A 27,490-nucleotide genomic window follows, 5' to 3' on the forward strand; every position below is an offset into this window, starting at 1 on the left:
CAATGACAAATCAGTAACAGTCTTCCATAGTCTTCCTCACTTGTCCGCTACTTGACCCTTCTCGGATGATTCTGCACAGTGTGATCTTCTGCATGTTTGATGCATCTTATCCTAAAGAATGCTCGTTAGTGCTTCTATTATCTATGCTTACATTTTGACGTAACTCATATGGATACTTCTGTGACAGTACATTCCCCCCACCGCCCCAGCCTGCCAGCAGAAAACAAAACTTCTCCAGGAAGGGAGAAGGGGAAGGAAACCCTGGAGGCTGCAGGTTGAAATTTGAACTGGCCAATCGAGATGCGCCAGGTACACCGAGGTGACCCTCCTGGCCAACAGAATTAAATGACCACAGGTCAGATTCGACAGCGGTATAAACGGGGTCCCGCCGGAGGACACGTTGGCAGTCCTCCTCGGAGCAGCGGGTCAGCAGTCGGGGACTCCCCCTCGGGTCGGGGCACCGTCCGAGGTAACCCCTCCAGGGAGAGAGCCCTCAGCTTTTAGGTGAGTGATATGCACGTTTTGAGCCATCACTTTGAATCCTGGGGATTCTTAAGTCAGCCGTGTAGTATTAATTCTCTTTACATCGTTGAGCCTGTGGCTTTATAAAATGTTACCGGACTTCTAACTAGCTTTTGCTGAAGAATAAATCTGAGTTTTAACACCTGTTGGATTTGGTTAGTCATGCATCCGTATCAATGAGCCAGCATCCCGGCACCCAACCCCTGCCAACCCCTACCATCCCAGCTTGGGAAGAAAGGGAAACCAAGGGAAAAAAGCAAATCATCTGGCCCCACACTGCCATCAGCATGGCAGCTGCCCTCCGCTGCTCTTGGTGATAAATACTGAAGGGAAAACATCGTGCGATTCATTTAGCCGCCGAGCATGAACCAGGGGTGGGTTCAGCACCACATCTGTCTCGTGAGGCTTTCCAGCCATCCCATCCTCTTCTGCAGTGTTTTTCTGTGTCCTTCTCACCTCCGGTGTTAAAGAGATGGGAAATGTGGGAATTGGGAAGGTCCCCCTTCCCAAACCAAACGTGCAAATACAGGCTGAAAAACACCCAATTTCCAATCGTGGCGAACTTACAGGGGTAACTTATTTCCAGGCAGAGCTGTGATTTTTATAAGGGATACCACCAGGTTAAAGAGTCAAAGGTGTAACTGTACAAGCGAAAGCAAAAGCCCTTTATTTACGTAAAGCCATTTTTTTCTTCCCCCTCCTGAAATGACAGGGAGTAACACAGCTCTTGCCAGTTTAGCGGGGTATACATGAAGGCTTGGCTGAAAGCAACCTCATTAAACTGGCTGGGTCGTTAAGTGCCAATCCAAACATGCAGTCCTCCGATCACTGCATGACGGGCTGGGAACCCAAGGCAACTTGCAATTAAACCCATGACAATCAGAAAAAATCCTTACAACCCCCCCCAAGCAGAATCTACCAACACCATCCCCACCCTCCCTTCTTTTTTCTTTATTTACTTACATAAGCAGCATGACAGATAACTTGGAGGAAATCAAATGCTTAATGATTAAGCGACACTTAGGCAGCACTCTGGAAGATAAATACGCCCTTTGGAAATCCTGCAACAAAAACAGAAGGTATGAACAGACAATAACCAATTATTCTGATTAAATCTTGGAAGACCTGAAACACTCAACTGCAGCAGAACAAAGTCAGTGTGTGCGGGGCTGCTCGCAAAAATAAGTCACGCCCTTTTTAAAAAGAATTCACCAAAATAAACCTAAGTGCAAGCACGGCCAAACTAGCAGGACCATCGCACGGCTGCCAGTGCAACAGGTAGGCAGCTCCGAGCAACATCCCTCCTTCGCCCAACCAGACCAGTCCCAAGTGGCATAGCTCACAAACAGCTATGTTAAAATATGTACTTTTTTTTTTTTAAATATAAACACATGAACAGACTTTTCTAATATATAGGAATGAAAGAGGGGACACCCCGCTGAAACCCCATGTGCAGCTCAACTGCTCCCTGCAGTGACGAAGGAAATGAGAAGCAGAGACCAGGCACACACCCGCTCGCCGTGGCGTGGTTTGGCTCTGGGAACGTTTCTGGATTCCCCAGCAGGAGCTCTGACCTCCAAAAGATGCAGAACTGTCTCGGAGCCACTCTGGAGGAGAAGTGGAGGGGTCCCTGGGGGCTCAGCTCAGCAGGCGGAGTGGGATGGAGAGCCGGGCTCCGGGTGCCCACGGGGTCGGCTGACCCGAGTCCATGGCCCATCAGCTCAGAGGTCCCCAGAACACCCCTCGTGCCACAAGAACAAGTCAGGAACTATCCCAAACCCACAGTGCACAGCAGAAAGGAAAGGTCCCCTCCCGGGTCTTGGCAATAGGATGAACCCATCCGCGTGACCATGGCTCCAGCCTTGCCAGACCATGGTGCTCGGACACAGCACGGGAAACAAGCACAGGATTGAAGGCCTTGGGGTTATCTTTGATTTCTCTATATGTAGCAGAGCTGCATTTCTGAACCCTCTTTTTTCAGGCAGATCCTGCATCAGGCTTTGTAAACACATGTGCATCGCTTTCAAAAGGCTCACAAAAGCAGGTTTTGGAAGAGGAGGTGTCACGGTGCAGCAGGAATTTTTCACTTCCTCTCGTCAGGAAACGTCACGCAGAGATACAAAAGGGAAACCTACATGTAACTGAGATTTCTGCACCGTGTTCTTCCAAAGGCCAACGCTCCCTCCCCTCCTTTATTTTTGGCTTCAGTTTCCCCAAGACCTGTAACATCAGGAATTGCTTGGCACAACGGAGAGTCCTCAAGCTCCACACACTATCTAGAGAAACTACTGCACTTACACACTCCCTGGTCTCATTAGCCCACATTGGGAGGTGCGTAAGTAAGAGGGACCAGGCACCATCAGCCGCCTGCAGCGTGTTCCCGGAGGATCGAGCCGTATCCCCATCCTCTCCCAAAGAGCAGGACTTTGCAGTGCAATTCAGGACAGAGATACTCAGTGCAGTATCTAGAGCAAACTAAACCTCCCAGGCACAGCAGCGAGCATCGATTTATTGACTTATGGAAAACGTCCTTATAAATTACTTCATTCAGATCAACGGGACAAGACAAAACGAGGGCTATCCTCAGCAGTGAGAGGCTGCAGCGCTATCATTTCAGCCCCATACTCCAGAAGAAACCACTGTTTCAGAACAGACACTTCTAGCAGGGCTTCGCAGGGCTGGCGGAGGACGATACAGAGGCCAGCGCAGATCTGTGCCGTGTCTCACCCCGTCCCCACCTCTCTGCGCTACAGCAGGCAGAACCAATGGGTGATTCTTGCAAGCGAGTAGGTGAAAATGCTGCTTGGCGTCAGCTTCGCATCCACTGAAGCTCCATCCACACCTGCTTGTTGGCTTGCGTAGGGCTGCAGCCACCGGGCAGGGTGGGACATGGAGGCTGCTGCCACCGACACCATCCCGCGTGCTGCCCCAGCCACCCCTTCAGGGTCTGCTCGCCACGGGGCAGGGAGGTGGGACTGCGGCACGGATCCGTGCTGACCTCTTCCGCATTGTCCTCCTCCGGCCCCGCGAAGCCACATTAGAAGCGTCTGCTCTGAAAGAGTGATTTCTCCTGGAGTATGGGACTCCCAAGCGTTGCAGCTCATCATTCTTATCCGCTTCTCTTGATACCGATAGCTTAACGTGCTTTCATCAAACTCAAACTCCCTCCCAGGGCCACCTGTGGTCTGGATCCAGGACACTGAGACAAGGCTAAGGCCATTTTCTGCAAGTGTTTGTTCCACTGGTTAAATGCAGCTCAAAAATAAATAAATATCCAGATGTACCTGTGCCTTGCTCTGGATAGCAAGCATCTGGCTTTGGCTTCCAGGCATGGGCTGTTTGCTGGACTGAAGAGCCGCTGGATGCCCACCACCACCCCCCTGACAAAGCGATATACACTTGCATTTTGTAGCTTCTTGATGAAAAGGCAAGAGGAGCACTCAAATATCCCAGCACGAAGCATCGCCCCAGCTTTTATGCACGTGCGGCACTTCCCCGCACCCTCATCAGTCAAACCGGCCCCGTCAACACCGAGGGCAGGGGCAGGCGCTGCTCTTCCACCGCAGGCTCAGCAGCAGTCCTGCTCCCAAACTGCTTTTCGCAGGAGCGGGCAGAGCTGACCATGGCTCAAACCGCTTTCCACAGCTCCAAATTACCTCCTGGGATCACATCCCAGCATCCCCATCTTCAGATCATCTCCTAGTCTTTAAAACTGGTGCCAGTTTGAGACCTACTTTAAAAAACCATCAGCGAAGATGCTGAGTCATGTTGTTAGATGCCTCCAAGGTGGTACCTATGGAGGTCTTCTAGGAATGCCTCCGCCCCATGTGAACTCCCCCGCTGGTTACATTAAAAATACAATTATCTCTGTGGATTAATAAAGGGTACCCCATCTCTGCCAGCAACCTGAGGCAGGGACTCCCAGCAGCGATGAGTTCACGTTATCAGGGCACGTAGGCACACACAGCTGTGTTTGTGGTCCCCATCGCTTGCAGTCACCCACGCCCTGCCACGCTGCCTCACCCGTTCCCCAAAACACACCCCATCCCCCGAGGGAACGATTAGTATTTTCATAAACAAACGTGTCTCGTCACATCTATTCACTTAACTCAGCCATCGAGGGGTTGCCGTTCCCGCGTGCATTGGCTTTGCAGAATAAAACCCTAAGGGCTTTTGCATCCCTGGTGTGACACCGTTCCTCGCCTGGCTCTGCAGCATCCTTCTACCTCGTGGACCAGGAACCCCTGCCCTGGACGGACCACCTGCCTCCACCATGCTATTTAGGAGCGCTGGGGAGAAAACGGCTCCTTTGCGTGGTGAGGATTAAAAAAATAAACGGACTCTCATCACTGTAGCGTTTGCAAACGTTCCCTCATAGCAGATGAGCCCTGCACGGCACCGGGGAGCATGGGTGATCGAAACAGAGGGTGCCAGCCACTGCTCACAGCTCTTGGGAGCACAATAAATAACACTGCGGAGCCCAGAGCTCGGAGCTGGGAAGGCTGCAAGCCCTGTCAGCCCTGCCCAGCCCAGGCGAGAGGGAGAGCGAGCTGGCACGTGTGCTTTGTGCGGGTCCTTACAGCCCTGGCTGCCGGCTCCAAGCACTTTCTGGTTGCGCCGTCTCAGAAATCGCCCTCATCGTGAATATCTTTGAGCCCAGGCACAGCAGCAATTGGGGACTATCGCCCTCCGCTGCAGTCCTAAAATGAGCTCCGTGCTCTCGCCGTGGCACGGCAGGTACCCAGACGAGGCGGGTGAGCCCGTGAGCATCCCTGAGCACCCGGGGCTTCCCTTCAGCTGCTGCCCGTGCGATACCCAAAGCAATACAGAACAGGCACAGATCTACCTTTAATGACTTTAATGCAACGCAGGAATATGCAGCCAGCAAACAGCCACTTCTCCGCTCACTAGAAATCATTTAAAACGGCAAAGAGGAAAGGCAGAGCGTGGGGCTAGAGCCAACGCCAGCAAACGCCGTGGGGATGAAGGCGCAGAGGATGTGCCACCACCCGCTGCAGTTTTCACCCTCGCCAGGGGACTTTCTTCCGACTGTACACGTGCTGCTCTGCTCCTGAGACACCAGGAAAGCACAAACTGCCCTGCCCTTGGAAAGCGGTTCTCTGCTTTTCACAGCTAACAGAGTCAGGCATTGCCACAGAAGCCAAGGAGTTGATCTTTCAAGGGCAAAGCTGATTCCGCCCACCTTTCATCTAAAATTTGCCTCCCCTCTCCATCTGTAAGCCAAACCAGGGATGAAGCAGGTCAGTGGCTCGTTCTTTTAGGTACCATTATGATAGATATATATAATTTTTTTTGTTTTTCATTAAAGGGAAACTCATTCACTTAAACACTTCAGTCAGCTTAAGTACCTCTCTCCAGGAGGGTTGGTTTTTTTTTAAATAACAGAAGCAATCAATCATCCCATGGAGGGCAAACACCCATTTCTCCCCGAAGCCCCCAGCTCCAGCCGCGGCTGCAGCCATCCGGGCTCCTCCCGGCACGCTGGGGTGGAGGAGTGGGAAAGCGTGGTGGGCTGGCACGGTACGGCACGCCAGGCTCCCAACACACAGGCGGATAAGGGGGATAAATCCAGCTACTCAAGGATAAGCTGGTCAGATACTGCAGATAAGCAAATGGTGAATAGCGGTTTGCCAGCCTACAGCAAATACCGACGCGACCCGGTGCATGACTGTCACCAGGTATTTAACTCAGAAGTTGCCGATACCGGAGACCCTGAAGCTATATTTCGTTAAAGCTCTCCTCATGAACTGCTTTCTTGGCTATTTTGAAGCCTGCAATAGAGAAAGCTGAAAAGATAAAGCAACTCTTAGCTTTGAGGCTGGCACCACGGACAAGATGCAGCAGTGCTTTTTACCTGTTGTTGTGACTTTCTGGCCTTTCAAGGACTCTCGTGGGGCCAAACACAGAAGAATCTGAGATGCTGTCACACAAGACAAATCTCAGGAGATAAAGCAACCAGAGACCCACCCAGCAGCTCAGGCAGAGCACCAACACAGACAGACCGGGGTGCAAACAGGCGGCCCCCAACACGCACATGGCCACCTGCTGATCTTAATCCCAGGCACATAAATCCCCAGGTGGCACCTTTGGACTAATACCTTAAATTTCCCTGCTGACACTTAATTTCCCTTTCGCCTTCCAAGACTAAAACTTCTTCCAACTGCTGCTCAAGCCAACCAACAACTTGTTATTTTTTTGCATCCAGAAATACTGAAGTGCAGCCTCTGGGAATATCTGCAAAGACGGAGAGGGCCCTTTTCTCTGTCCTGAAGCCACCAGCCATGCCCAGGTAGCTGCAGCATGGCCACTAAACTTTAAAACCTGTCAGACAACGGAAAGCTTATGGGTACGCTGCAAGACCTAGTGCTTCCAAAAGCTGCATTCCCCAAAACCCCAGAGCTGGAGATCTCCACGCAGCTGCCTATGGAGCATCCCGCACCTCGGCCGTGGTCCACATACAGGTTAGCAAGAGAGAGCAACGTGGGTCTTGGCCATGGGATGCCCCGTCCTGCTCTCCTCCCAGCTCCCTTCGGAGGCAGCCAGCTGCGTCCCGCGTTAGCGCGTTTTGCATAATCAAAGTGGGAGTTAGCCTCTGTAACCACAACTCGAAGGGTATATTTAACTCAACTGGAAGACAAAGAAGATCGGGTCCACCGCAGATTAAATTAGCTGAGCCTGCTTATGCCAGGAGCTCCCGTCTGCCATCGACCACGCCTCCCACGGTTTTATTCCTCCTAGCTCCACGATTTTGTGGTCCCCCAAGGAGGAATGGACCTGCTCCATCAAAGCTCTGAAAAGGGAAATACACAGCAAAGAGGCAGCGAAGTAGGTCCAACAGGTTCCCAAAGTCTTGGGCAGGACACAGCCTCACAAGGGTTTGCATCACCTGCCTAGACCCCAGAGCCACGGCGCGGGATGAGGTGCAGTAACCTGCGCGGTGCTGCACCACCTTCAGCCCAAAGGGAGGAAGAGGAGGATGGGGGACAATGGGGAATCTCCTCAAACCACCCCAGACCCCAGCTCCAGTGTGTCCCCTGCACCCCAGCACAGTATGGGAGGAGGGTGAGGATGTTTCCCTCGTGGTCTTCAGGACCTTTGCTTCAGATCTGCCTCCTGGGAAAACGCTCAGTTTTCCTGCCTAGCTTCCACCGGTAACATTTCACCCCCCATCTCCTTCACTGCGGTCTCACACAACTCAAAGACGTGGCCAAAGAGGTGGTTATTTTTATATTTTCCTCCCAGGAGATGGTATCTCCACAGGGCATGGCTGCCACGCCACATCAGATCACTGCACCGCGCCGGCTCAGCCCCACAACAGCAGGATGAAGCCTGAGGGAGACCCTGCTGCCGGGTATTTTTCTGTCTCACTGGCATTAAAACTCCCCAAATTTCCAATCAAGGGCATACCAAAAAGCAAAACAGCCCCAGCCCTAAAGGTAGCAAAGTGCTGTCCCACCCCCTCTCTCCATAACCCCCCACCCAAGCACCAAAACCATCTTCCAGTCATCCTAGTTTTGGATTTTTCTGAGGCTTTTGCATTTGTCATTGCACCCCACAAGGCACCTGCCTCACTCAGATCCAGGTCTTTGTGGATCCAGGACTTCCAAGTTGACCTAAATTTCCCCCGCAAACAGGCAAGAACTGGGTTTGGCCGTGCCAGGACGTCGAGGTCCACAAGATGACCATCCTCGATGTGGCGCATGGGCTTCAGCACAACACGGAATTTCTTTAGACCCGCATCTCTTATTGGGCACTTTTACACTGGGAGAAGAAAAAGCAGCAGTACTTCCACAGGTCATCTAAGAGCCTTTGGACTTTAAAGAGCAGGGAGATGGAGAGCAAAGCGTGGGGCACGCAGGGAGAGGCTGGTTCGTGCACCCATGGGAGAGGACCAAGCCGTGCAGGAGGATGGTCTCGTGTGTGCTACGGCACATCTGTAGCAGCTACGCCCTTGCATGAACACAACATCGTGATCCCACTACCAACACCCCGTAACCCACCGCTGGCAAAGCCCACACTCCCGGTTCGGAGCTGGGGCGGCAGATGGCAGCCAGGAGGGCTGGGATGGGGAAAATGGGATCCTTTCCAACACAGGGAGCGCAGTTCGCCCAGTGTTTTCCTTCCCTCCTTCCCTCGAGATCACTCTCCCCGCCGTTTGGCCACGACAGGGAATCCAGGCATTCACGGGAGAAGGTATTAGGCTGTGCACTGCTTGTCTGTAGTTACTTTACAAATAAAGGTGATCATAACGAATGTTTGCACCCTCACGCAAATCCCAGTGCCCTTCCCCCACCTACACCTCCCAAAGCAGAGCACAAATCCAGCTGCTCTGCAATCTTATCATGACGCAGAAACGGTCTGGGACAGAGATATAAGGGTTCCCTGAAGGCACGGTTTCTTAAAGGCATCTTTCTTTAGTCGGTTCTCTTCAAAAATGCTGCACTGAAGTGCCGTTCCCGGACCGGTTTTCATTGCAGCAGCAGCAAACACCACCCAGGCAGGGTCCCCCAGCATGGCGATGCAATTCCCCCCCCACCCCCTGGAAAGTCTCGGGGCTTTCCCAGGCTAAAAAGCAACCCAAGACCAGGGGGATACACCAAGGGCAAGGCACTTTGGGTGACCCACAGCTGAGTGTCACCAGGAGCTCCCAAACGCACCCTGGTCTCACCCCAGGGATCTTACAGGGATGGGGACCGGCACGTTAATGGAGTCCATGGGATGTTCCTGTTTATCCAGCAGCTCTGCCTCCAACCCCACGCCCGCTATCCCAGGGGATTGCACACTAGCTGCCACATAACACCTAATCCCAGTTTCAAGAACCAGAGCTACAAAACAACCGCACAAAGAGGCAGCAGTTCGCATGCATCCCGGGGAACCTCCCCACAACCAACGCGCCTCTATTTATCCAACACACGATCTTTACACGTTCAGCTGCTTTCATCCCACCCCGCTATTAATGGATGCAAAAGGCAGTTGGGTGAGGCGTTCGGCAAAAAATCTCATTTAGAGATCAAGACAAGCTTAATTGGTTTCTAGCCAGACCTGCACAAAGATGGGTTACTCCACAAATACAGTTGCTAATCTGCCCATTATACGCCCTAAGCTCCCACCCACAAAGAAAAAGAAAATAAAGAAAAGATGCACAAAGGAATGCAGTATTTTGAGCATGTTACTTCCAGCAAGTAACACATCAGCAGCGATGAATTCTGCAAGAACAAGGGCTTTGCTTTTCTTTGAAGGAAAAGGATAACCGAGTGGTAAACAAATTAAAAACAAAAAGACCTAACGTAGATCAAATCTGCATTCTCCACAGACAATCCCCATCCCTTTCAGGTTCTTGAAGAGCATTTCCAGCAGCTATTGTTTCTGCAGGCAGGCAGAAGCAGGCGAAAAGCTTATGCGGCCAAGGAGACGTCATGTCACAAGTGACGGAGTAGAAAGGATGTAGAACCTCGTGACTAAAAAGCACAGGACTGAAACCCTGGAGAGCTGAATTCACTTCCTAACTTAGCTGTAAAAAAAAAAATTAAAAATCGCGAGTTTCCTGTGTGATCACATCCTAGATGATTTATTCAAGAACGCGGTGTTGAAAAGCAAGGGAGGGGGAGGAAGCAGGAGGAGGAAGGGGAAGACTCGGTCCTGTGGGCTTTTAACAGGCTTGGGGTTAGACCAGCACTGGCAAGCTGCTAGCATCCACCTGCGCTGGGCACTGAATGACCTGGAGCTGGTGCCGGGAAAGCACGGAGCATCCCATGAGCTCAGGTGAGAGACCACCCTGCTCCTCTGCCCAGACGTGCGGCGCAGGCTCGCTCATGCCACATCCCCAACAGCGGCATCCCGCAAGCTTTCAGAACGTGGAACTCCGAACAAAAACAAAACCACGTGCAAAACGGAAAGGTGAGTGATAATTTCCCCTCTTGGAGCTATGCAAGAATTTAGAAAGAATATAAAGCTGTCCTCCAAACGCAGCATATTATAAATTAGACGGCAATGCAATTACAGTGCCGCAAAGCCAGCTGCAGCAGCGGCACAGGTGGAGAGGTGACGAAAGTGCCTTTTGGTTACAACCTTCTCCCCTCGTGCAACAACCAGGGACTCCCAGCTCCGGTATTGCAGGTCTGCTTATTTTCCCGAATTCGAGCCAGTTCTGCTCGGCAGGAACCGCTGCACCCAAGGGAGAGCGGAGCTGCAGATCCTCTGGCAGGACAGAGCCAAAAGCAAGGCCAGCACTGGAAAGGACAGCGGTCATCTGTTTTGGACCGTTACAGCAACATCTCTCAAGCTCCAGAGCACCTTTGCAAGAGCCTTTTGCAGCAGGTGGGTTCACTACAGGGCAGAAAGCCAGAGAGGTTTTTTTCCCCCCGAGACCTTCCTCAACCATGACGCGTGCTCGCAAATCCAAGGCTTAGCTCAAGCAAAGGGCCGCCTGGTCCCTGGCCTTGGACAAGGGCTGCCAGGCATGGAGGTGTGGGGCTGGTGCCATCCCAAAAAGCTGCCATGGGAACCCCAGAGTGAACAGACTCAAACTTTTACTTTCAACAGTGACAGCAGCTGTAATTAGCAGCACTGAGCACAGCCCAGGTGCTGGGTATGGACATCCCCGTGATGGTCACTGACAAGGCGACTGTTAGATGTGTTTTGTTCGGCTTCCCTCCCCACCCCAGAAAAACGAGCACCCATTTTTCAAGGGTCTTTCTCCACCCTCTCCGTGCTGCCCAAAGAATCCATTTCCCAGAGCAAGAACATGCATCTCCGGATGCACCGTAACAGCCCGCTGCCGTACCTGGAGCTCAGCCCTCAGTGTCCCCAGGGATGGATCCCTCCTTAATTGCTCCAACACCCCATGGCATACTGGCAACACCAGACCCCAAAGACACAGTCTCGCCCCGACTCCCACCAAAATGAAACACGTAGTCCAAAACACAAGGCAAAGGGAAGAAAATGTCGCCATGAGGCAACCAAGCTACAGCTGTGAGACACGTCATCGCCACCGTCTCATGCATCTCTCACCTAGTTCAGCCTCAACCCCGGTGCAAAGCCAACAGAGCTTCCCCTGATGCAACTATGATCGATCCTTTGGAAAACCATCCGCTGAGTATTTTGAGGTTAAAGTCCCTCTTTACTCTCTTTTTCTCACGCTGAAAGCTGTCACGCTATAGGATGGCTTTGAAAAGCGAGGGAGATACTGTATTTTACAGCTAAGGCAACGGCACAATTTCATGACTACATAACCCAAATCACAGCCCATCGCACATCACCGCAGTTTGAACACACCTATGGTCAGCGCTGCATCACCTAAAAAATGGCAAATTTTGTTGAACCTGGTGAACAGAAGAGCAGCACTTAATACAAAAGTAAAAGCGAGAAAACGATGAGCATAAAGACTCATTTCCAGCTCCATACCCAAAAGCAAACTGACTGTAGGGATTACAGTATTTAGCATGCTCCAAAAATTTTCCTCGACATCTTTTTGCTCCCTGTGATGGGTGGAGATATCTTGTGGCTCCAGAGCCACCAGCTGTTTCACATGCAGCTTGCCAGGCAGCACTCTCCACGGAAGATAAAAGGAGCTGGAGTTTATAAATGGATCCGAGTTGTCCCTAAAAAGCCTCCAGCCTCTTTGCAGGATGCCTCCAAAATGCCAGGGCGAGGAGGCAGCATGTGGGCCGAGGTCTCAAAACCAACCTCTCGTACCCAGAGAGCTTTGGTAAGCAAACGGCTTTACGGAAAATATCTGTCAGGACACCCGTCTGAAGCACCGGCTCTTGTAAACAAGGTTTGCTCCAGAGGCACTGGGGATTAGCGCAGTTCAAACAGTCCTTGGCGTGACTTACCGGAGTACCCAGGAACAGATTTGCAAATTCAGCTCTTCTCCTGCCTGACGCTCGCCTGGCACCACCGAACAACACCCAGGTTCCCGGCAGCCTTAACCCTACCGACTCCTGCACAGGGAAGGTGGGAAACAGGGACGGGGATGGGAGAAGCCCCGTGCTTGACCACAGGACTTGATGGAAGAAGGAAACCCAAGGCGGCATCGCCGTGGGCCTGCTCTTCTCCCTTGCAGCTGGAGGAGGTCCAGCACCAGGCCGTCCGCAAGCAAGCTGGGCAAGCGTCCCTCGGCAGAGGAACGGCAGCCGAAAGTTATGCATGGGATACGCAAGAACGGTGCCAAGCAAAACAGGGCAGCTGAAAATCACCATGCATCTGAAGGCTTAACCCGATATTAAGGCAGAGTGCAGCCTCTCTTCCCTGCGCCGGGCACACAGACGCAGCCAAGACGCTCCTAGCGCTTTGGGGGCAGAGGGGAGAAAACCTCCGCAAAGGAAGCGTCCTTTGCACGCGATTTCTGTGAAAGCCAGGCACGGCGAGGGCGTCCACCTTCCCAGCTGCATCTCCCCCGGCCTCAGCTCTGCCTTGGGCAAGAAGGTGCTGCGGTTGCCAGAAGCAGCAGCGTGAAGCAAGGGGAGCGTGAAGGGGTGCCTGGCAGCCACGGGAGGAGAAAGCTTTACACAAACAGATTCACAGTCGCTCACATCCACGCAAGCATCCTTGAAGGAAACAGCTGCACCGGACCTCAGCTGCCGCAGACTCGCCAGGATTGCACACGAGTTCACAGCTCTTCTCAGCACCGTCATTCAGAAGATGCTAAGGCCAAGCGAGAAACAAGCACCCAGAAAAAAAAATTAGAAAATCTCACGACTAGGTGAAAGTCAGATGGACGTGCAGCTCTAGAGAGCTGCCTCGGAAAGGTCTGCACAAAAGAAACACTCAGGAGCAGCAGCGGGGCAGACCCACCACAGCCTAAGCTAAACGTCATGCAACACATCTGAGCCAGAACACATGCCGGCTGCGCTGCCTCTGCAGCCATGCCATGGCAAGCAATTAATCTTGCTTGTTTGGGGTGGGGGAAGTGGTCTCCCGACTGTTCCTCCATCCTTCTCCTCCCTGCTGGAGCTGGGGGCAAGATCTGCTGCTAGCAGAGGTTGCCCGTAACAGGCACTGAGCTGCTAGGACATCACCCGAGCAGCATAACATGCCGTGGGTCTTTCCGCCACCCCGACCCACTGCGCTCAGACCTCAGTGACTGCAGGTCCCGTCCCAGAACGATGCCGCTCTGCTTCCCCCATTCTCACACTCCCGGGCGCGGACCGCCGTACCTGCCGGCGCGGCGCTGGGCTGCGCGGCGCGGAGCCCGCCCGGCCCCGGCCCCGGCCCCGGCCCACAATGGGCCGCGGCCGCCCCGCCCCTCCCGTACGGCCCGGCCCGGCCCCGCCCCGCGCGCTGACGTCAGCCCGCCGCCGCCACGCCCCCCGCCGCCGGCGGGAGTTGTAGCGAAGCGCGGGCAGCGGCGGGGGGCCGGCGGTGTCGGTGTCCGAATCGAGGGGGCCCGGGTGGGCCGACGGCCCTTGCGCGGAGCGGGAGGCGCGGTGCGGGTCTCCCGCCGTTGCTTGTGCTGCGGAGGAACGGCAGGCCGCGTCCTGGGGGCGGGATGGGAGGAGGGCGGGGAGGGTGCGGCTCCCACCCGCGGCGAGGAGCAACGAAGAGGGAAGTTTCATCCGACCGGCGAACGTGGGTGATCGCGGGCACGCGGGATGAGCGTCCCGGCGGCCTGACAAGAGGTCTCCCAAGCCACGACATTCTCCGCCTGTCAGCTCGGGTTGAAGAAACCCGTTTTCCAGGGGTTCCCGTTTCACGTAAACCAGAGCAGCGATCTGATACGTGGCTGGATTTCCACGTGCGCCGGAATAGCCTCCTTGCATGAGATGAGGCTGTGGGCTTCAAGCAGGAGGGGTAGTTATTGCTTGCGGTGCAAACCAGAACTCCAGATCAAGTTAATAGCGGGTAACGTTTTAGCTTAAGTAAGCTTTAGGGTTTTTTTTCTGGAGAAGAGGTCATTTACATCTCGTATGAATTTTTGTCTCGGCAACAACTGTATGGGAAGGTCTGAAAGGCTGGAAGGGATCTACAGGGATTGTTTTTCGCATGGAGCCCCCACAAGTTGGTCCAGAGACAAAGGAAGGGCCAATGGTGGGAAAGTAAAGAGCGAGCATCCATGGGGGAGTTGATAGCAAAGCATGGAACAAAATGTAACGTGAGAACCTGGCTAGGTTATACACAGCCGTCCAGACTCCTAGGTGGCCTTCTGTACGAGGGAGAGAGACAGAAATGGATGTAGGCATAGAGTCCATGCGAGCGTTGCTAGACAGGTTAAGCCCCCCGGGCCTGACGCTGGCATTTTCTGCCCATCTGAGCTCCGTCACAGGGTTTGATCTGCAAAAGAAAACCAGGGTTGGACCCGTAGAGCTTCAACCCATCCTATACGGTTTCAGCCCCAAATCCCACAGTTCATACCAAAATCCAGATTCCAAACAAGCAGTCTATAACATCCCTGCAGGAAAATGCAAAAGAGTCTCAGGAATTGTATGTCCATTAGAGAAATTTGTTAAAACGCCAGCTGAATTTTTTTGTTTTTCAGGCAAGAAGGTAGATTTTATCGCAACAAAGCCACACTTCCATAAAGTGGATTTTTTCCTCCTTCTCGCCGCGCCCAGTCCTTTTCCTAACCTCTTCTGGTCTCCTGTAGCAATGAGCTCCGCAGGATAAGTGTGACTTGCCAGGGAAAAAACTATTTCACTTCACCGGTTGTGAATTTCAAAGTAATTTCCAAAGCTTCTCTGAGGGAGGTCGTAATGAGGGAGTCAGAATTCCAGTTATAGCTCGGCACAGCAGATGTAGCTGGTTTTGCAGATGATAAAAATACAGCCTTGTCTCAGGAATGCTGCAGAAGTGAGGCATGCGTGTGGGTTTTTTTTTTTTCAGAGCAGTTCTTTAACTCTGGCTGTACTGTACAACAGTTGTTTCCATTGGGAAATCAATATTTACATAGTAAACAGCGATGAGACATGGGCTGGGTGCCATCCAAGCACGTAGCAGGACCCGCTCTGTCAAATGCCCACACCTCAAACTGTGGAAAGTGTTACTCTTCTCTCTTTTGGGATAGGAGTAGTTTTTCATTACCACTGATGAATACTATTTTATTTTTACTCTGCTTTGTATGCTTTTCAAGGCCTGCTTGCAAGGAAGGAGGCAGCCACTGAAATATAGGAAGCCACACTATATACTCTCCTGTATCACGCACAACTCGCCTCTTCTGATCAGAATTCAAGGCCTGGTGCGCAGAATTAGCCATCCCCTCAAGTGAAAGCAATTTATCGCAGAAAGCAATCAGAACTGACGCTTCAAATACACTAAACTTCCAGCACAACCTGAGCTCCTGTTTGATCTCATCTGTATATCAGGGACCTCCTCAGGGCTCCTGCCACTCCACTGCCTGCAGAGACCTTCACCTAGGGGACAAGCACTGCCCTCCAAGGAGCATGTCACTGCTGGGGTGAGGCTCAGCTGGGACTAACACAAACACGGCTATGTGGGCTTGGTGGTCCACAAGGCATTGCCAATGGAGGAATGCCCTGCAGGCAGAGCAGCACTGCCCATTCTTACTTTACCTGGATGCTATGATGAGCCCACGTCCTCCTGTTTTGCAACAACACTCCTGAGCTGGCTGTGTAATGCTGCCTAGCACCATATTCCCTCCTGTTTGCAGAAGCGGCTCGCAGCTGTAAGAAAAACGTTCTGTCTCTAATCTCTATTTACACAGCATGGAGATAAAGAAATTCCTCAGCAATCAGTTAATCTCTCTTTGGGCTGACGTGACCATCTTTGCTCAGCTCAGCTGCAAAGCAGCGACACATGCAAACACACCACAGTGCTTTGTGGACTAGGGAAGGAGCATCGCGTGAAACCAAGCTCTGTACCAAAGTCTTTTGCTAAGCGTGATGAGTGAGCAGCTCTGTGCACTGCAAACGTCCCCTGAAACAGGCAGGATGATGCTGAGAGGAAGGGCAGACCCATCTTCTGGAAGCTGACGTGTTTGAAGCTCTTGCCCATTTTTGGCACATGATTTGAAGCAAGAGGCCTGCTTTTGGGTGGGTTTCTGCTGTAAATTCTGTTGGTCGTCTGCAGCAGCGAGGTGCCGCTAGCAGGTATGCCATCCCCACCGTGAGCTGGCCTACTCATGTAAGTAAGGTCTGAGCAAGCTCTGCATGAACTCACCGCCTGGCCCTAAAGGACTGGAAAAACAGGAAACTCTTTCAAAAGTGTCTAAGGATTGGATGTTGACGTTTGAATTTCCCTTCCGTATCACTGCAACATTTTTGTCCAGGCGCTTTATCCCTGCACTGCGAAGCTGTAATTTATTTCTAGTCAGAGATTTTGTGCTTTTGAAAATAAAGCACAAGGAGGACGGAAAATCAAAGTATTCCGAGGCACTTCAGTGCATTAGACAAGTGTTTATTATGGGAAACTGAGCCTTTCCAGCTCTTGGGGAAAAACATATCTTGTGTACAAAGAATTTAGCAAAAAGACAAAGCTGGTCTGCCTACTGAGATTTTTGGTGCTCTATGGTTTGAGGAAAAACCAGAACATACTCATCAGGAGAAACAGAGTTATAACACAGTGACAATAACCTAGAAGGAGCTGAAGGGGACTGAGAACAATGCAGACTGCATGGCCATGCAGCTGGGAAAGCATCATCCTTGCTCAACCAGGCCCCAAAGCAAGCAGATGGGCTGAGAAAACATGGCAGGGTTATTGTGGGGGCTCCTCTGGTGACAGTCTCTCCTGTGAAATGGGCTCCATTTGCCAGCAGCTCATAATCACAGAGGCTGTGGGCACGGGATCAGGCAGAGAGCACCTCATCCTCTTCCCAGGAGCTGCTGGGAACCAGCTCCCAGAGCAGCAACTGGCGGCAGTGGTTTTTTAAAAATGCACCCTTGGTGTTGCAGCTGAGGGTGGCCACATTTTCCTCCCAGCAAACTGTGCACTGGGAGGAACTGTGGAAAAAAAATCCACCAAGAATCTATGAATGTAATCCCTCAGGTGAAACTCCATCCCACTCGCAACCCAACTCAGCAAATGTTAATGCCCTGTCCCTGCATTCGCATTCCCATCAGAGCCATTTTCCCCAGACAATGGCCGCCTTTGCCCTGGTAAACACAGAAAGCAGGCATTTCCTCAGAGGAAGTTAATTTGGATTTTGAGACAAAAAAAAAAAAAAAAAAAAAAAGAGTGGGAAACAAAATCTTTTCAGTAATCTGGGAAAGTATTATCAGACAAGACCTTTTCTGCTAAATGGAAACACTTTCCCCAGGCCATTGAGATGCTAAGGACCAAGACGTTACCTTAATATTATCTTCAAATGAAGGAAATCAGATTTCCCTGCATTTAATTTTACCGGTACACATACCATAGTCATTGAAGCCCTGACTTTATTTTAAAAGAGTGATTCATGCATTTAGCTTTTGGTTCATTTCTGTCTTAGTTTCAGAGCCATAATAAATCTCACTTTGGAGGTGCAGAATGATTAATTTCTCAACCACATTTTTGCTTTGAAGTGTCTATTGGCTGTTAATAAAGTAAGCCTTTTTACATTCTCTTCAAAGTCACAAAACACACACACACACACACACGGATGCTCTGGGCCAAAGGAGGGAGCTGAAAATCTGTCTGGCAGTGAGAATTTAGCTGAAATGAGGAGGGGGGCTCCTATCTCAGCACTCTGGGGAAGAGTGCTGCATTTGTTTAGCCAAAACCACTGTGTGCGGAGGCAATGGGAAAGTCGGGACGGGGTCTCTGGAGCTCCTTATTTAGAGGGTGGAGTCTGGGGGAATGAACATTACATTTTGTTAGAAAACCACTAGTGTTTTTACAGCACAGATTTAATAAAGGTAATTTATGACTGACTGAAAGTTAAATACCTTACAACCCTGCACTTAGCATTTGCTTAGTGCCATACAGTGTAGGGTCTGTGTCTGACCCACAACTACTTTAACGACGCGCCTCTGAGACATGGAGAAACATGTGGCAATCAGAGGAGCAAATTCCAGGCTGGCTGGCGTAGCTGGGCAGTCACCCTCTGAAGCCACCAGCTCAGGCTGGCTGGGAACAAGCTTCAGGCACGCGCGGGTTTGATTTTTTACAACAGGCAGAGTAAGAACGGAATGCTGAACTCAGGCGCTGATGCTCTGGGCCATTGCGGTTGTGCACAGGTCCCCCCATTCTCGGGGAAGGGTTCCTCCAGGAAAACAGGCAGTGCACAGCAACCTCCATCCCAGGTCTGCAGCTGCACTGCATCAAAGCAAGCTGGAATTAAGTCAGGCATATCCCATCAAAAGGGTTCTCTCTGGAAGGTGTAGTTTTCAAAAAAAAACCCATCTTCCTTTTTCTAAAATATTTCCCATTTACATTAGGGAAAGCCACATTTAGCTGTTCTGTTTCAGTCACTTAGCTCTAAAACAGAACGTGCCACTGAGCGTGGCATGTTTCAGTTTTAAAAGAGCTTAAGATCATCTGATAGTATGTCCCCATGATGCATCTGCCTTGCAAGAGCCACCTTCCAGAGTTCAAGCCCCTTCTTAGGGGCAGGACACTTTGGAAGGCTGCATGTCCTAAAAATATCCCACTGCTAAAGTTTTGTGATGCAGTATGGGAACAGCCTGACTTTTGGGGTATGGTGGGAGAGGAGGTTTGGGCTGGGAAGCCAGCTCACCACAGAGAAGGGGAAGATGATGTTCTTGGACTACAGCTCCCATGACCCTGTGCAAAAGTGTGTGTGGGGGGGGGGAGATTCAGGCTGCCAAAAAGTGTTTCCATGTGAGAGCTTTTCTACTAAATACCTGAAACAATGGAATCCATCACTATAAAAGCAGAAGGAAAAATCTGAATTTTTCTTGAACAAATTTCAGGGTCTGGGGTGAAATTAAGTGCTGGACTGTCCTGGGATGTCAGCATTAATTTTGCTAACCTGAAAAGCCAGACTTTGCAGATGGGGTCCCTGCACCCAAGAAATCCCCACTTGCTCTGTCACCTTCCATGGGACTGCCGATCTGCCAGCACAGGTGAGAGCCCTTCCTTGGTCTTTGCATTCAGCAAGGCCCCAGTCTGGGCAAACCCCGAATTCCTTATTAAAGCACGTCAGATTTATACCAGCATGAAGGACAACAGAGGACAGGCAAGCTCAACAAGCTGCTGATGCAACAATACAGCTTAGGCTACAGCTTTCTGCTTTTCTATCTTGGGAGCCTCATAGGGGAAGGTTGGCTCATACGGGGGGTAGGCTGACTTTCACCAGCTCTCCTGCTAACAGCACAGGGCACCCTCAGGGTGTTTCGTCTCACCTGGTGCCTCAGCACAGACAAGAGCCTAAATAAACCCACAGGAGCTTTTCCCATTTGCAGCAGTGGGAGCATGGACCAGAGCAGTGCCAGCTGCAGCTGCCATGAACCACAGCAGATGCTGAGCACTGCTGCCAAAATCAACCAAAGCGCCTGTGAGAAGTGCCTGCATAAGATCCTCACACCCACCCTGCTATATAGATGTGCCTTCTATGTCCTCTCTCTGCTCTCAACATGTCCATTTTCTCCAGCTGAGGGTCACCTGGGGGATGTGCCCTAACCTGGGTGATCCAAGAAGCCCCACGGCTGAGCTAACCAGAGACCCCCACCCAGATCTTACACTCAGGCACCGGTGAACAGCTCTGAAATCACTCAGCAGTGGACACCCCTCCATATTAGCAACTGTGAGTATTTAGACACATCAGAGCAATAGGAAAGTGCACCATGTGCTGCAGGACCAGCTCAGACCTATAGCTGAGGAGGCAGGAGGAATGATAGGGACATTATTGATTAGGGACTGAGCCAAAAAACCCCATCCTCCAGGCCCAAGCGTTTCATTTGTTCCACTGCTAAAGAGAAGTCGCTGCTAATGACAGAATGAACAACTCGACAAAATATATACTGTGGAGCCAAAGGTCCTCATGACAGAGAAATCTGACTCCTCCGTCACAGAGCGAGGCTGGAATGAGCATTACCTGTGCTGCTGCAGGTCCAGCGTCCTTTCCCCAAGCAGTCTCCAGACTCCTTCAGCCTCCTGCCCCGCCTGGCAGGGAGGACACAGGGGAATTCCTCCCGCTGCCTTTGCAGAATTCCTGAGCCAAGTGAGGAAGAGGAGTGTGCAGGGAAGAGGCCATTAGCAGTGCGCAGCAGCTTCTCACAGCCATAAATCTCAGAAATTGCAAACATTTATTAACATTTGTTGGGTTTGGCTTTTGTTTTTTCTTTGGGGTTTTGGTTTTTTTTTTTTTTTTTTTGACAATAGGACCTGTGGCATTGCCAGTGTTGGAGGCCTGGTTTTGACACTTCCGCTCTCAGTCCTGCCTAGATCAGTCTCAAAAAGGTGCCTCTGCCCCTCTCTTTCCTCTGTTATGGTGTGTGATTTTAAGAGTTTTAGTGGGTAACACCCATTCTCTCTCCCCAGCTTGTGCTCAGGAGGTGGGAGAGCAGCTGACACCCCCCAGCTTTAACCTGAAAGCAGGCAGGGTTGTGCAACAGGGTAACTGAGCTGCAGCGTATCGGTGGCAGGTTAGCTGCCAGCACCATTCCCAAAATCATGTCCTAGCCTATCTGGAAGACTCATCTGTATGGCTTGAGTCAACGTACAGCTGCCAGCCTCTGGGCTATGTCCTGCCCCACATTCATCCTGCCAACAGTTCGGAGGGTTGCAGCAGGATGGCAGGGTGGAAATCAAAAGGGACTTCAGCAAATCAAGTCTCCTTTAGGCCTGGGATGTTTCTGTCTTCCTCTGCTCCCATGGCCAGCTTGTCAAAGCCTTACCCCATGTAAGAAATATTGAAATAATATTGTAATAGTTTTAGTAATACATAATTATACACAATAGTAATATGGTAGCAACTCTATTGTGTGATAAACAATATTGAAACAATACAGGGTCATAACACTTGCACACCAGTTTCCATTAATCGTTACGTGAAACATGCATGATTCCAGGAAGCACGTTGTTTGGAAATAGCAACTTTTCCACCATTCTCTACCAGCATTTTGTGTACATGTCATTTTAATCTGCTTGGCAAACACAGGCTGTGATTGATGTGGCTGAGAGACTTTATCCATTTAATCACTCGCCCTGTTTTTAGATCTGTGCTTTCTGTGATCTGCCTTCAGCTTGCCAAACATCTCTTGCAGCTCGTAACTCATCTCAGAGCAGTCAAAGCATGTGAATAGGGACTACAGGGATCACAGCCTTTTCTGGAGGAAGGTCGAGCCCTGGCAGAAATAAACCAACCCATCACCCCCTGGCATGAGGCTTTCCCACTGTCTCTGACCCCACCAAAGCCTGTTCTCCTGTCCCAAGGGTGAGGGTAGAAATCAAGATGAGGAGAGCGCATGGAAAAGTAGCTGCGTAAGCTCTAGCATCAGAGTGAAGTTGCTACTAATGACTTTATGAAATGACTCTACAAAACACTATTTTGGCGAAAACCTGCTCCCCATCATGCCTCTAGCTCTCACCCACAGCTTGCCAAACTCATTGGGAAAGCTTCAGCAGTGTCATCAGCCACTGGTTTCAATAGTCTCCCGCAGAAATACAAAGACATACTCTCCTCTGAGGTGATGCTTTGGCCAGAAGGTAACCCTGAGGAGATGCCAGTGCCCACAGGCAGCAGGTGCTGTGGACAACTCCGTATAGCACCACGAGGGGTAGTGCTGTATCGTGCTTGCACAGGGAGGAGTTTGAGCCACAGCGGTTGCACTCAGGCCACGATTCAGCTTTACCGCCCTGCTAAACTCTGGAGACCTCAGTCTCGTTCAAGTTTGTCCTTGGGAGCTGCCAATCGCACCTCCAGTGGGACTGGCTCAGTGGTGACCAAAAGCCGCTGGCAGCACACGTGTATTCTTTACTCCTTCCTTGTGCTGGGGCAGTCAGGTCTTTCATGCCACCGCTGCTGTGGCCCGCTACAGTGCTCCACGCTTGACGCAGCGTTTCACGCTACCCTGTCCTTTGCAATGGATTAATGGATTAACCCCTGATCTTTGCAGTGACCTAACTTGTGTTCTGATTGATGGCTCTACTTGTTTTCTTGCATTTTGCATCACCAACACAAGAGAAAGGACCACCTTACAAAAGAAACAGCTGCTAAAGAGGAGGAAAGAAACTCGGCAAGTACTTTATGGGCAATTCCCATCCTTTGTTCCACAGTAGGTGTGATTTGGGGTAGGCAAACATTTGGAAATGGCTGTTTCTCTCTCTTGGCCAGCTCTCATTGCTTTAACAAGACTAGGAACCAACTATGGAAGACTGATGTTTTGGAGAGGGCAAGAATGTCTTTAGCCATTCGCTTGTTACGCTTTTTCAGGACCGTAGTGCAATACATAAATCTCTGGCTCCAGCTAGAGGCCGTTCATGGCTAGGGTTCTAACCTGAAAGGAGCTCTCATTACAAAGTATTGCTGTATTAAGGCGCATAGTGCAACAATATAACAAATATCCCAAAGAGAACGATAAGAGCAGAGACCGCGGAGACTTTCACACGCTGTCCATCCCAGACACCAGGACTTTCCCCCTTGTCTATCAAGCAACAAGATGAGATGCTGTTCCCTTCCCTCCATCTATGTTATCAAGCCAATGAGCCTCGAAATGTATTAACCCTACTTGACATTGTGAAACAAGACCTCTGTTTGACTGAGCTATTGCCCTGGTAGTTACGCACAAAGTCTGGCTGCTTTGTTAAAGGTGAAGCCCTGAAAGTGCAGTGCCTGCCTTCCCCAGCTGGGCAGGAATCAGGTAGGACTTGATTCCTGGGCAAGACTTGTGATGCTGCTCGAGCCTCACTGCATGTAGTGAGTGGGGTGCCCCAGCCAAAGACCAGCAGCATCAAGGAGGGCTGATGGCCAGCCATTTCAGCCCCCTTTCTGTCCTCCGGTGGGTGAAGCAGCGCCTGGGCAAGGGGATGTGCTGAGGGATGCTGGCACACAAGGTCCCGCTGTGGGGAGTGGTAGCGATACAAGGGGATGTGCCAGGGAGCCCACTGGGCAGAGACTCACCCCTGTGGGGTGCTGCCACAGCTAGAAGCCAGCCCAGCTGGAATACGTACAGTACGCTCAGACACCGAAGGAGGGAGGCTGCTTTTCCCCCAGAGCTCACGTGGAGAGAACAGAGAGAACAGAGGAAGAACAAATTGCCCATGTCAGCGCTGAGAGCTCAGTCAACTCCTCGAGTGCAAGGGTGGCGATTCAACGTATTTGGAGGACTGGGACCTCAGGGCAGTGCCTATGAACCTCGTCCCTGACAGCGTGATGCGGTCACCCGGTGACAGGTATGGGTGGCCAAGGCTGCAGGCGTAGGCAAGATGTGTGGGAATTAGCAAGAGAATTAGGACGGTGAAAAATCAAAGACCAGGGCAAAAAGCCCTAATGGGATGGAACTGACAAAGGCGTGGAGGGGGAACAAGAGGACCGAACCATCTTGCTGGAGGCTCCTGCCCAGCACTTGTGGTCCGGGGAGTTTCCAGGGGACATTGCGGGTGTTTGGGAGCCCAGAGGCAACACCAGCCCAGGGGCAGTATGAGTGGCCTGAGAAATCTGACGTAGAGGAGGCTCTCTTGTGGGGTCGTAATCAAAGGAAAAGCAACTCTGCCAGGGGAAACAAGCCTGCCATATGAGGCAAGACTGGGTTTGTCTAGCCTTGAGAAAAGAAGGCTTAGGGGAGACCTTGTCACCATGTTCTAGTATTTAAAGGGTGGCTAAAAAGAAGATGGAGACTCCCTTTTTCCAAGGAGTCACATGGGAAAGATGAGGGGTAATGGGTACAAGTTAATGCAGGGGAGACTTTGATTGGACAGGAAAGGAAAATTTTTCACAATGAGAACAATCAGCCATTGGAATAATCTCCCCAGGGAAGCGGTGGATTCCCCAACATTTAAGACTAAGATACTTTTCAGGTTTGGCTGGACAGGGTGCTGGGCCATCTTGTCTAAACCCTGCTTTTGCCAAGAAAGGTTTAAGCGGACGATCCTTGAGCTCCCTCCCAACCTGCTATTCTAGGATTCTGTGAATTGTTTTCCTTTATATCCATCAATATCCCCCTCCCAAAACACAGCAGTTCCTTCCAGTCCACTCAAATGCTAAGGAAAATCGACACCAACCCAGAAAGCCCAGAGGAGCTCTACCGGCTGACTGGGATTGTCCCTCTTGCAACAAGATCGTGAGCAGGTTTGCAGCAACATTTGTGGGAGCTACCACTGAGAGCAGCTGCGTTTTCCAGAGACACCCTCCGTCTGTAATATGGACGGCCACTTGGCAGCGGAGCAGTTCTTTCCTCCCACACGCAGACCCCCCTGGAGTGTACCTTTAAAGCCCTGTCACGACCCGGGCTGGACAGACCTGGCGGGAGGGTCGTGGTGAGTTCGGAATTCCCTCGGGCTAAATTAAGGGGAAACGGCACCAAACGATCGGTTAAACGTGATATCCGTGGCAGAAGCAGCCTGAACTTGGGAGGCGTTAACAGCAGGTGGCGGGGTTTCTCACAGCAGGAATTGGCGCGAAACCACCTCAGCAACCCGTGTGACCCGCGGTAACCGTATGCATCAGCTCGGGGCAGAAGGAGAGCCCTCCCGCTGAGGCAGCGGCTCGGAGCGGCCCCCCCTTGCTCTCTAAACTCCTTCTCAGAGAAGAGCCCGGGGGCGGCTGGATGCGCTCCTAGTCCCAGACTTGGTCAGCGGTTTTATGTCTCAAAGGGATGAGGTGTAGGGGTTATAAAAGGAGAGAGAGACGGAGGGAAGGGAGAGAGAACGATTTCGCCGGCCCAGCCAGCCTCGCGGCCCAGTTCCAGTAGGGGCGCGCGTGGTGGGGCTTCCGTTTCTGTCGTTTTATCATCTCCTTGCCCCTCCTTCGGCGGGCACTCGAGCTCATTCGGCTAATTAGGTGTCCTGCGCAGTTTGTGCTTTCAGAACTTTCGGGAAATGGGTCGCTGGGCTCGGGGGTCCTCTGGGGAGTAACGTCTTCCCTGCAGGCGTGAGCGTTGTGTGATCTTTGGCCGTGCGGTGAGCTGCCCTGCTCAGCACATCAGAGGAGCGTTGTCAGAACAGGGAGCTGTGCACCCTCCGGCACGGCCTCCCCCTCCTGTTGCTGATCTGGGCCGATCGGCTTCTTTTCACCGGCGGTTCCTTGCTGTGCAGGGTTCGTCCTTACGCAGAACTTGCCCCACCACGATGTTTGAGACATTAACTCCTTCAGTCTCTCACAAGCCCTCAGGTTCAGAAAAGGTCTCCTACCCAGCGTAGTGCAGTTTTCCTCTTTGGGGGCAGAAACTAATTGCGAGAGTTAAAACAGAGGGAGTATCAAAGATGCCTTGGCATATGCCTTGGGAAGGAGGGATGCCAGAGGCTGTGATGTTTACTGGCCTCTGCCGTTAAAGAGGGGGAAAACGAAACACCATATAAATACGATGCACCTAAATATTGCCAAAATGGGTGTGTGATAAATATCCAGACAGAAAGAGGCAGACAGCTCCCACATACTTGCTCTAGCTACGCTAAGTGGTACGTTTCCTGCTAAAGACAATCTAAACCCCAAAGATACAGCTTAAAATCCTAAGGACTCATGAAGGATGAATATGATATCACGAGATGACCAAATGCTACTTGAAAGACACGATCCTATCAGAGAGAAAGTAAAAGCCAGTAAAGCCAGCCTCAGCCTACCAAATGATTAGGAAGATGTCTGAGTTGCCTTTCTCCCTGCCAAATGTCAGCATTATGAAAACAGGCCTCCTGAAGGTGTCAGCTAGCCAGAGTTTGCAGTAGTGGGAGGAGGGCAGCACCATTACCTGGTAGGGGGGTGATACAGGTATTTACTCAGTGTGTCTTCAGGGCGGTGGAGGAAGCACAGCATGTTCTCCACCAGCCACTCCCTCGTGCAGGTACGCTCCAGCTCCATGCAGATGCAGGATTCTCTCGCCCGCATCTCCTCCATGGTGACTATATCAAGGTGGAAGGCGTGCCCAAGGAGAGAATGCAGGGGCACAAGCAGGTGGTAGACAGCATTGTCCTCGTGAGGACTCCAGCCTTCAAAGGCGCTGCCCACCCCGATGGCTGGCTGCAGCACCAGCAAGAAATTATGCAAGAAAAGCTATCAAAAAACATGGAGGAAGTCGCCACCTGTTCCTACGCCACCTTGCATTTGTTGGCTAGGTTCTGCGCTGGACACTGAATGCCATTTTGAAAAACCATGCCCATAATCACTATCATCATAGGGGTCTTCTTCACTTTCTTCCCCTCCTGACCCTCACCCCCTCCTCCTCTTCCTCCTCCTCTACCTCCTCCTGCTCCATGTCACTGCTGGAGCACTCCTTCTCACTGCTGCTGACATCCTCACAGCTCCTTTTCTTGAGCCACCAGAAGACCCCAAAGAGCAGGACGAGGACTAGAGGAAAGGACCAGACCTGCCACTGCTGCAGGACATCAAAGAGCAGGGCTCCCCATGCCACGCCGCTCTGCTTCTGCATCCTCTGCTCCTGGGTCCTCTGCTCCATCTGCTGCACTGGATGAATCATGTTCTGTCATGCACAGCTGTGGAGGGTGGCAAATTATTCTGATAGCCCCAGTGCAGGAGCATGGACAGGGGGAGGAGCCTTAGTCACAGAATCAGTGAAGCCAGAGCCCACCGCATCAGCTCTTCTGCAAGATGCTCCCTGACGCTGTGGCAGCTGAGCTGTCAGCACCCTATGCCCGCATTCCCCGACCCAGAGATGCACGGACACTCACGGACACAGCCTTTGTCCAAACAAGAGATTTATTGACATCTTTGCGCACGGTGGATCTCCCGGAGGGAATGGACTCTCTCAGAGAGGGAGGGCGGTCGCTGTCCGCGTGGTCACAGGCATCTCTGTCGCAAGGCTCCTTGCAATGGCCCCTTCGGCTGCATCGGGTCCCACTCTGCAGCGTGTGCTTTTGCTGTGGTGGAATCCTGCGGCAGCGATTCCCACTGCCAGTTGAGGAGCGTGTTCTCCATGTCCAGCGTGCTCAGTTCTGCAGCACC

General features: G+C 51.7%; 1 long non-coding RNA gene across 4 annotated transcripts; it reads right to left on the minus strand.

The window, feature by feature from the left end:
• LOC115337971 lies at positions 1–13,788 on the minus strand. Of its 4 annotated transcripts, none has more exons than XR_003922298.1 (3): positions 13,701–13,788; positions 1,486–1,583; positions 1–111 (listed from the first exon to the last, which is right to left on the minus strand). It is a non-coding gene; the product is annotated as an uncharacterized LOC115337971 (long non-coding RNA). The 4 variants fall into 4 exon arrangements; XR_003922300.1 differs by lacking the exon at positions 13,701–13,788 and adding an exon at positions 12,378–12,401; XR_003922299.2 differs by lacking the exon at positions 13,701–13,788 and adding an exon at positions 11,327–11,363.
• Positions 13,789–27,490: the final 13,702 nt, after the last annotated feature.

The sequence above is a fragment of the Aquila chrysaetos genome, chromosome 2 (assembly GCF_900496995.4).
Source record: "Aquila chrysaetos chrysaetos chromosome 2, bAquChr1.4, whole genome shotgun sequence".
Lineage (NCBI taxonomy): Eukaryota > Metazoa > Chordata > Aves > Accipitriformes > Accipitridae > Aquila > Aquila chrysaetos.